Source organism: Bos indicus, chromosome 6 (assembly GCF_029378745.1).
Source record: "Bos indicus isolate NIAB-ARS_2022 breed Sahiwal x Tharparkar chromosome 6, NIAB-ARS_B.indTharparkar_mat_pri_1.0, whole genome shotgun sequence".
Taxonomy (NCBI): domain Eukaryota; kingdom Metazoa; phylum Chordata; class Mammalia; order Artiodactyla; family Bovidae; genus Bos; species Bos indicus.
The window spans coordinates 59,762,103-59,772,298 of NC_091765.1; the positions used below are offsets into that span (position 1 = coordinate 59,762,103).

The window sequence follows — 10,196 nt, forward strand, 5'->3', positions numbered from 1 at the left end:
ACAGTGGTCTCCCAAAGTTTCCTAAGTTTCCCTCTCTATCTGTAGTTCCCTACTGGGACTTCTACAACTAGTGTATAACTATCCTATTCTATCCCTATCAGTAGCACACAAGCAACTCTCATTCTCTTCTCTGTTCTTTCAACTTAAGCTGCTCTCAAGGCAGGTTCTATAATGAATTGTTGCTGTGCAGCAATGATTGTAATGTTATTAATTTAAATTCCGTGAAGTGGTAAGTCACAATTTATTTAACTATTCCCCACTTGTTGGACATTTAGATTGCTTTCAATATTTGCTTTTATAATTAGTTACTGTAAAGCATATCTTTATGCCTAAAAGTTTTTCTGTATTTAGGAAAATATGACATTCCTCCTTAATTTTCCAGTTTTTAATACCACTAGCTTATTAATACGTTTTACACATTTATGCTGTTTACTTCTTAGCCTGAATATAGAATAATGACATTAACCTCCCCCACCCCTCCTTTTTTCCCCCCCTCTGCTTAGTTTTCTTTGAACTTCTAGCTAGGTTTGAAGAATTTCCTTCCACTTCCTTCCTCTGTAAAGTGACTGTGAATTCCACTTTTCACACTTTCATTGCCATTTCCTCTCCATGTAGACCTCCCTCCTAGAGAGAAGTCTGGCCCCAGCCTTGGATCTGTACTCATTTCTTTCTAGGCCTATCACACAGCAGTCATCCTTGAACAATCCAGAGTTCTGAATCTGATGACCTACACTTTCTTGGTTTACTCTTTTATTTTGCTGGAGTGCATCCCCCAGTAGCATCTGGAGCAACGGTAAAAAGAAGATAAACATTTTGATACTATGCATGCCTAAATATATCTAAGTTAAAAATTTGTTTTCTAATTCTGAATTTTGACAACAATTATCCATTGTCTTCTAGCATCCATTGTTGCTGAGAAATTTAATACTGTTTAATTTCCAATTTTTTGTATGTGATCTTCCTTTGAAAGCTCCTAGAATCATATCTCATTGCATTCTGAAATTTCAAGTTCATATGTACTTGAGTTGCTATTTTAAAAATTTATTATAATGGGCACTCAATGTGGTCTTTTTTTTTTCTTAAAAAATGAGATATAATTGACAAATAACATTATATTAGTTATATTAAGTATACAACATAAGGATTCCATATCTGTATATTCAATATACTCTTAAACTGGAGACTTGGGCTTTATTTCTGGTAAATGTTCTTGTGCTGTTTTCTTGATAATTTTGTTCCATTTAACTCTTGGTTAAATGTTGAACTTCCTGGCTTAACCTTTTAATTTTCTTATATTTTTTACTTCACCCTCATTTTTAATTTGCAAAAGCTCCTTTTGTTTTCTAATGTTTCTTCCTTCTCCCTGTCATTTCCTTTGCTCTCTCCCTTTCCTTCCTTCCTTCCTGAGAGAATTTCAGTCTTATTTCAGGAATACAAAATCTTGGCGTCTTGAGAATGTTAATTTACTTTTTTGAAATGTTTGGCTACCTCTGCATTATTTGTTCCTCTGGGTTTTTCTTTACCCACTCTGGGTTTATTTGTTTTGGTCTCTGTCTGTACTGTTGGAAACTTTCCTCAAAGATCTGGTGATCCTTGGATGTTTGTTCAGATTTTCAAATGAATGGCTGCAAAGCTGACTGGAAGCTCTGTGTGAGTGGGTAGGTTTTGTCATCTTGTGGGCTTATTTTTAGATTAAAGAGGTAGCCAGCAAGCTTGTGGGTGAGGGTGTGGTCCCCCAAATGTCAGTGTGTAGGTACTTTCTCTGTAGCAAGTTAGTTTATCAAGAAAAAGTGCCTTTAATCTGCAGGGAAGGATAAGGCTGGCTGTTGGCAGCTGTAGCACAGAGTGAGCTAAGAGGACTGGGGAATCTCAGTTCAGAATGCAGACTTTCATTTTCATTAAATCCTCACCTCTGCCCTCTTCCCGCCTGTTGCTCCCCAGAAAGCCTCCCCCCGACCCAGAAAGTACTGTGGGCGTGGGGGAGGGGTGGTCCTGATTGACAGAGTGAGGCTTGTAGCGCTAAAACTTTTTCAGTCTTTTCAGACACCACTCACTGCTTTCAATGCCCTATTCCTACCACTACCTTCCAGGGTACTACAGGTTTCAATCTTTCCTGAGGTAGTCTTGCTTCTTGAGAGTATTCTTCAAAATTCTGCTGACCATTCCACCTGCTTTTTGTCTTCCTATATTGGGGTTTGGGGATACAAATATTTCCTAGTTTTATTGAAGATGAGGTTTATATTTCTGGTTTTTCTTTTTTGGCCCCACTGCGTGGCTTGCGGGAACTTAGTGCCCCCATCAAAGACTGACACTAGGGCCTCTGCAGTGAAAGCAGAGTCCCAGCCACTGGACCGCCAGGGAGTTCTCTGTAGGAGATTTTCAAAAGAAGAGGTTAGAAAGGTCAATGATCAGCCATCTTAATCCTGGGAATTGTGGAGGTGACTTCCAAGACGTTGCTTTGATCATGACTATTCAGATTTTCCTGAGAAACAAAAACAAAACAGAAAAACCAAAAAGAAATAGTTTTCTAAAAGCAGCTCTGTCTTCAGGTAATCTTTGTTCAGTGGTAGTGCCAAGCAGTGATGTGCCTATCTATGCTGGTGCCTGAAACAAGAGTAATTTAGCAATATTGATCCTATCTTTAACATTGTGATATTTTGGGGTTTTTTATGGGAGTTTTTGCACCAGGTTTTATTTTTTAAATACTATATTAAATAATATTCATCCTGATTACTGAGTTTTCTGGGCACCACTTAAATTTTACCCCCTAGAAGACTGACTTACTTGCTCCACCTTAAATCCTGACCCCAGAGGAATATCACATTCTGCATCAGCTACCCTTGCCCCCATGTGTGTGTTCGCTCAGTCCCTCAGTCGTGTCTGACTCTTTGCGACCCCATGGAGGACCATAGCCCAGCAGGCTCCTCTGTCTATGGAATTTTTCCAGGCAAGAATACTGGGGTGGGTCACCATTTCCTACTCCAGGGGATCTTCCAGACCAGGGATCGAACCCGTGTCTCTTTCATCTCCTGCCTTGGCAGGTGGATTCTTAACCATTAGAGCCACCTGGGAAGCCCCACCCTCACCCCCATAAGCCACTACAAATAAACATACAATCCAAGTAAAAGTAGCCTATTCTTGTGCCATCTTTCAGCTTCAGGGCAGATTCCACAGTAACACTTACAGTCACTTTGTCTTTGTAAGAACACGTTCTCCTTGTAGGTACTCCTGAGTCTGTTTATAGCAAGTGTTGGTCTCTTTCTACAAAATACAGGATTGGGTCAAATTGACTTTCTCCCAGTATATTTGAGATGCCTGAGCTCTATTGACACATGTTGCAAAAAGGACAGGTGTGGCACTGCCATAATAATGAGTTCCACAGCTTTTCTTACTGAGATGAGGTGACATCAACAGAATCAGAAGCATTTCCTCTAACCTCTTGTGTTGATTTCTCTCCTAAAACCTTGAGATAAAGTAAAAGAAGTAAAAATTCTTTGAGTAGTTCTACACCTACTTTTACATACTGAAAAGGATCCTTCTTTGCTAATTGTAGGATTTTGGTTGGCTAAGTGGGGAATGGAGGATAAAGGTGTTTGGGCTGCTACAGGGAACTAGGATACAGTGAGAGTCACTTTTCTTTATTCTTTTGAGTTCTTGTTTTAACTAACTTTGGTGATGGAGGGGAGTCGTTTAGACCACTGTACATTGTCACAGTGGAGATCGGTCAGGTTCAAGGCATTCTTGCCCTTGTGCGATAATAGGAAATCTTAACTTTTGGGGGATGCTCTGTGTATAAGCGATAGAGGCACTATGGCTACATAAAGGCACAGTGGATATTTTACTTTATTTGCCATATCATACCATTGAGGAAGATCTGGAGGAGTGCTACTCAAAAGTCTCAGAGTGTGCACTGTGGACTGGAGTGAATTCTTGAGCTAGTATTATGGGTATGTAGCCAGATAATCATGGAAGTTGAGGACAAGCATTTATAAAGTTTTATGGCAATTTGACAGGATAATTTGTTTCATTTAATTATAAAAATATCAGCTTGCATTTTTGATGTCTTCGTTCTTTTTAAATCCACCTTCTAGTAATTAACTTTTATTTTATTTTACGAAAGTATTGAATTGGAAAGAGAAAACTTGGCTTTCATCACAGGTAGTTTGAAAAATCTAAATCTGGAGAGCATTTTGTGTGTGTGTGGTTTTTCTTCTTTTGTCATGCTGCGTGGCTTGCAGGATCTTAGTTCCCCAACCAGGGACTTAACCTGGGCCACGTCAGTGAAAGTGTGGAGTCCTAACCACTGGCCTGCTTGGGAATTCTCTGGAGAACGTGCTTGGGATTTAAGAGTCAGTTTTCATGACACTGGACTTGGGAATGAGTGGTCTCTTGGATATGACATCAAACACACGAGCAATAAAGGCAAAATAAACAAATGGGACTGGGTGATGGTGGTTTAGTTTCTAAGTTGTGTCCAATTTTGCCACCCCATGTACTGCAGCTTGCCAGGCTCCCCTGTCCATGGGGTTTCTCAGGCAAAAACACTGGGGTGGGTTACCATTTCCTTCTCCAAAACAAATGGGACTACTTCAGACTAAAACTTTTATGCCTCAAAGGACACAGTCAATGGAGTAAAAAGACAACTTTCTAAATGAAAGATAATATTTGTAAATCAAATATCTGACAAGTGGTTAATATTCAGACTCCATAAAGAACTCCTACAACTCAACAATAAAGAATCTAACTTGATTAAAAAATGGGCAAAGGGGCCTTCCCTGGTAATCCAGTGGCTAAGACTCTTCACTCCCAATGCAGGAGGCCGAGGTTCGATCCCTGGTTAGGGACCTAGATCCCACATGCTGAAATCAAGATTAAAGATCCTGGGTGCCCCAACTAAGACCTGGCACAGCCAAATAAATAAATTAGTTATTTATTTAAAAATGGGTGAAGGATTTGAATAGACCTTTCTCCAAAGGTGATATAAAATAAGCAATACATACATGAAAAGATTCTCAACATCTCTAATCCAGGGAAATACAAATCAAAACAAGAGTAAGATATCACTTCACACCCACTAGGATGGCCATTATTAAAAAAAACAGAAAATAGGAATTCTCTGGCAGTTCAGTGGTTCTGCTGCCACTGAACTGAATCCCAGGCAGCATGGGATTCCTACCTGGTTAGGCAACTAGGATCCTGCAGGCTGAGGGATGTGGCAACCAAAAAAGCAAAACAGAAAACAAACAAACAAACTCCCCAGAAAGTAACAAGCATTAGGGAAGATGTGGAGAAATTTGAACACTGTGCTATTGGTGGGAATATAAAGTGGTGCAACTGTCGTGGAAAACATAATGGTAGTTTCTCAAAAAATTAAAAATAGAACTACTGTATAATCCAGCAATCCAACTTCTGGGTATATATCCAAAAGAATTGAAAACAGGATCTCCTAGAGATATTTACATACCTATGTTCACTGCACCATTATTTACAATAGTCAAGAGGTGGAAGCAAACTAAATATTTATCGACAGACGGACACATAAACAAAATGTGGTGGGTATGCTGCAGGAAAGAAAGTGGGGCACAAGAGGATGGTCAAGCCCTTGGGACCTCTGTCACGTGCGGGTTCTTGGCTTTGAGAATAGAAAAGAATTCAAGATCGAACCATAGTAAAGTGAAAGAAAGTTTATTCAGGGAGATACACACTCCATGGATGGAGTGTGGCCATCTCAGAAAGCACCAGGTCATCAGTTTTTATAGAGGTGGGGAGGAGTATTCTAGCTATTTTAGGGAAGGGGTGGGGATTTCCAAGAACTGGGCCACCACCTACTATTTGACCTTTTATGGTGGCCTTGGAACTGTCATGGCACCTGTGGGTGTGTCATTTAGTATCCTGATGTGTTACAGTGAGTGTATACTGAGGCTCAAGGTCTAGTGGAAGTCGACTCGTCTGCCATCTTGGACTTAGTTGGTTCTAACCAGTTTATGTCATGTCCTCGGGTTCTGTCATTCTTTTAAAGGTTGTGCCTTGCTCCCTGCTGTCTCATATGCACAGTAAAATATTTAGCCTTAAAAAGGAAAGAAATCCTGTCGCATGCTACAACATGGGTGAAACTTGAGGAATTTGCTAGGTGAAATGTGCTAGTTGCAAAAAGACAAATATTGTATGATTCCACTTGAATGAGGTATCCAAAGTAGTCAAATTCATAGAAACAGAAGGTAGAATGGTGGTTATTAGAGGGTGAGGAGAAGAAAAGGGGAGTTGTTTAATGGGAATAGAGTTTCAGAATTGCAAGATGAAAAAGTTCTGGAGATCTCAACAATGTGAATAAACTTACTACTGAACTGCACTTTAAAAATGGATAAGATGGGAGGGAATTTCCTGGTGGTCCAGTAGTTAGGACTCTGTGCTTCCTTTGCAGGGGGGAAGAGTTTGATCCCTGGTCAGGAAACTCCCATAGACGGAGGAGCCTGGTAGGCTGCAGTCCATGGCGTCACTAGGAGTCAGACATGACTGAGCGATTTCACTTTCACTTTTCACTTTTATGCACTGGAGAAGAAAATGGCAACCCACTCCAGTCTTCTTGCCTGGAGAATCCCAGGGATAGGGGAGCCTGGTGGGCTGCTGTCTATGGGGTCACACAGAGTCGGACACGACTGAAGTGACTTAGCAGCAGCAGCAGCAGGAAACTAGGATCTTGCATGCTGCATGGCTGGAAAAAAAAAAAATAGAAAGCAGGGTAAGATGTTGAATACCATAATTGAAAAAAGAGAAAGAGAGAATCTAAGGGAAGTTGGCTCGTATTTTATCTCCTCTATATTAGTTGTATTGCTGCATAAAAAATTATCACAAACTTGTAGTTTAAAACAACACACATGGGTCAGGAGTCTTGTCTGAGTTTGCTGGGTCCTCTGGCCAAGGCCTTGATGCTTGACCAGAATTGATGCTTTTGAACTGTGGTGTTGGAGAAGACTATTGAGAGTCCCTTGGACTGCAAGGAGATCCAACCAGTCCATCCTAAAGGAAATCAGTCCTGAACATTCATTGGAAGGACTGATGCTGAAGCTGAAACTTCAGTACTTTGGCCACCTGATGTGAAGAACTGAACTCATTTGAAAAGACCCTGATGCTGGGAAAGATGGAAGGCGGGAGGAGAAGGGGATGACAGAGGATGAGATGGTTGGATGGCATCACTGACTCGATGGACATGAGTTTGAGTAAGCTCTGGGAGTTGGTAATGGACAGGGAAGCCTGGCGTGCTGCAGTCCATGGGATTGCAAAGAGTTGGACAGGACTGAGCGACTGAACTGAACTGGTCAAGGCCTTAGCAGGCTGAAATCTAGGTGTTGTGCATTTGCCAAAGCAGCAGACCCAGGAGACACAGGTTTGATCCCTGGGTTGGGGAGATACCATGGAAGAGGGCATGGCAACCCACTCCAGTATTCTTGCCTGGAGAATCCCATGGACAGAGGAGCCTGGCAGGCCACAGTTCATAAGGTCACAAAGAGTCACACACACACACACCAAATATAATCTTTTTGTTGGTTTAACCAAAAGGCCATAGATTAGTAATCTAATAGCAGGAATAATACTCTGTCATATTCACTGGGTCCACACTCAAGGGGAGGGGACTATATACAAGGCATACACATCAGAGGGCAGGAATCTTTGCAGTCATCTCCCCTTTGTTGAAAGTCAGCAAATATCTTTCAAGATTTGTGGTGTTAAATAACCTTAAGTGGGGAAAAAAAAATTATGTGGTGATTTTTTTTTTTTTTTTGTAGCAAAGAACTCTTTTTTTACTTTTGGTGGGGAGTGTAGTTGATTTACAATATTATATAAATTTCAGGTGTAAAACAATGATTCACAATTCTTAAATAATATACTCTTATAGTTATAAAATATTGACTATATTCCCTGTGCTATTATAGCAAATAATTTCTCACATACAAAAAATTTATGTTTTTTCTCAACTCAAAACAATAACATATACTTATATTCTTCTAAGACTATTTCTTTTGCTCCCAGAAGTCATAAATTTATGTATTTTAGGTTTGGTTTAAAGTACCAACTATATAAGGAAAATCCACCTCCAATGTTCCTTATAGTTGCAATGTGCCCTGGGAAATGATACAATTTCAATATGATAGAAATAATAGTAAAGTTTAAGTATGTGAGTAGGAACTCTTAAAACTATTTCTTTATTGGAAATTTTAAAGAAGTAAAAATTTAATGCTACAAAAGGCAATATTGTAAAACAAAATGTATGACTTTCATAGCATATATGTTTTGTCACATTATATAAGAGAAACCTATAATATAATAATAATAGTAATAGCCAGGTAACAAAATAATAGGTTAGAAAGAGTATTGGCTTTTTAATAAAAAGATATATTTTGAGATATCATTCACATTACCATAAAATTCACCCATTCCAAATGTACAATGGTTTTACTATAATCACAGAATTGTTTAACCATCACAGTAATCTTAAGTTCGGAACATTTTTGTATTCTGGAAAAGAAATTCCTTATGCAGTAGCAGTCACTCCCTATTCCACCCTAACCTAGAAAAAGTCCTATCAACCACTAATCTACATTCTGTCTCTTATTCTAAACTTTATTTATAAATTAAATCATAACATGTGGCCTTTTATGCCTGGCTTCTTTCATTTAGCATAATGTTTTCAAGGTTCATCTGTGTTGGAGCATGAATTAATATTTCATTTCTTTTTATGGGCAAATTTTGTGATTCCATTGTATGGCTGTACCATATTTTATCTATCCATTCTTCAATTTTGGACGTTGGGTTGTTTCCACTTTTTGTCTGTTACGAATAATGTTGCTACCAATCTTCATGCACGTGTTTTTGAGAGGATGGATTGTTTTTATTTCTCTAGGGTGCATTCCTGGGAGTAGAACAGCTGGATCATGTGGTAAGTCTGTTTAACTTTTTGAGGAACTGCTTGCCTGTTTTCCAAAGCAGCTGCCTATTGCACATTCTCAATGGCAATGCATGCTGGTTTCAATTTCTCTGAATCCTTGTCAACACTTATTACTGTCCATCTTTTTTATTATAAGCATTTCAGTGGGTGTGAAGGTTATTGATTCTAAAGTTAATTGGAATAGTATATTCAAAATGCAAATATAACCACTCTCTTTTAATGGTCCTAATTTTTTTCAGAATTCCAAAAGCATAATATAACAGAGGAAGTCTTCCATGTTACTAGCCCTAACTCCCATCTTTAGCCTCACATTCTGCCACTTCCCTTCATTGCATTTTATACTCTGGTGATACTGAATTGCATGGAGTTTTCTACATGCACTTTGCTACTTCTAACCTCTGAAACTGTTTCTGCTTTTCTCTCTGCCTAGATTTCTGACCCCCACCCCCCACCTTTTTTGCCTAATTTTTATTCATGCTTTAAGACTCTACCCAGGGCCTTCCCTGCTGGTCTGGTGGTTAAGAATCCTCCTTGCAATGCAAGAGATATTGGTTCCATCCTGGTCTGGGAAGATCTCACATGCTGCAGAGCAACTAAGCCCATGCGCCACAACTACTGAGCTCACATGCAGCACCAAAAGCCTTGGGCCTAGAGCCTGTGCTTTGCAAGAAGAGAAGTCACAGCTATGAGAAGCCAGCACACCACAACAAAGAGTAGTCCCCACTTGCCACAACTAGAGAAAGCCTGAGTGCAGCAATGTAGACCCAGCACAGCCAAAAAATAAATAAATCTTAAAAAAAAAAAACTCTACTGAGATATTCATTTCTCATGGAGCTCTTTTCTAAATTCCCAAGTGTTATTATCATTTTTATTTTCTACTAGGTATTAGTTTGTAAATACAACAACATTATGAGGCAGGAGCTATATCCTAATTTTATGCATAAGGAAGCTGTCCCTTAGAGAGAGAGAGAGAGATTAGTAACTTGCCAAAAATTCACACCATAAGGGAGTGGTGTGAATTAAATCCCCTTCCTCTGTACTCTCATAGCAGCTTCTGCACACATGGGTTCTTTATCTCATTACATTATTTCCTTATATATCTTCATCCAATCATTCATTCATGTAACTATTCATTCCTCAAATATTTATTTATAGTTTACCATATATCAGGTATTGTGGCAGGTGCTAGTGACATAATATTGACAAGAGAGATCCCATATGGGACCTCATTAAACTTAAGTCTGTCGGGGTA

The 10,196-nt window shown here is 39.3% G+C and overlaps 1 long non-coding RNA gene across 1 annotated transcript; it reads left to right on the top strand.

Moving 5' to 3' along the window:
• The first annotated feature begins 1,614 nt into the window (after positions 1 to 1,614).
• On the top strand, positions 1,615 to 9,841 carry LOC109560189 (uncharacterized). Its single transcript, XR_002180881.2, has 3 exons — positions 1,615 to 1,658; positions 8,900 to 8,935; positions 9,429 to 9,841. It is a non-coding gene; the product is annotated as an uncharacterized lncRNA (long non-coding RNA).
• Positions 9,842 to 10,196: the final 355 nt, after the last annotated feature.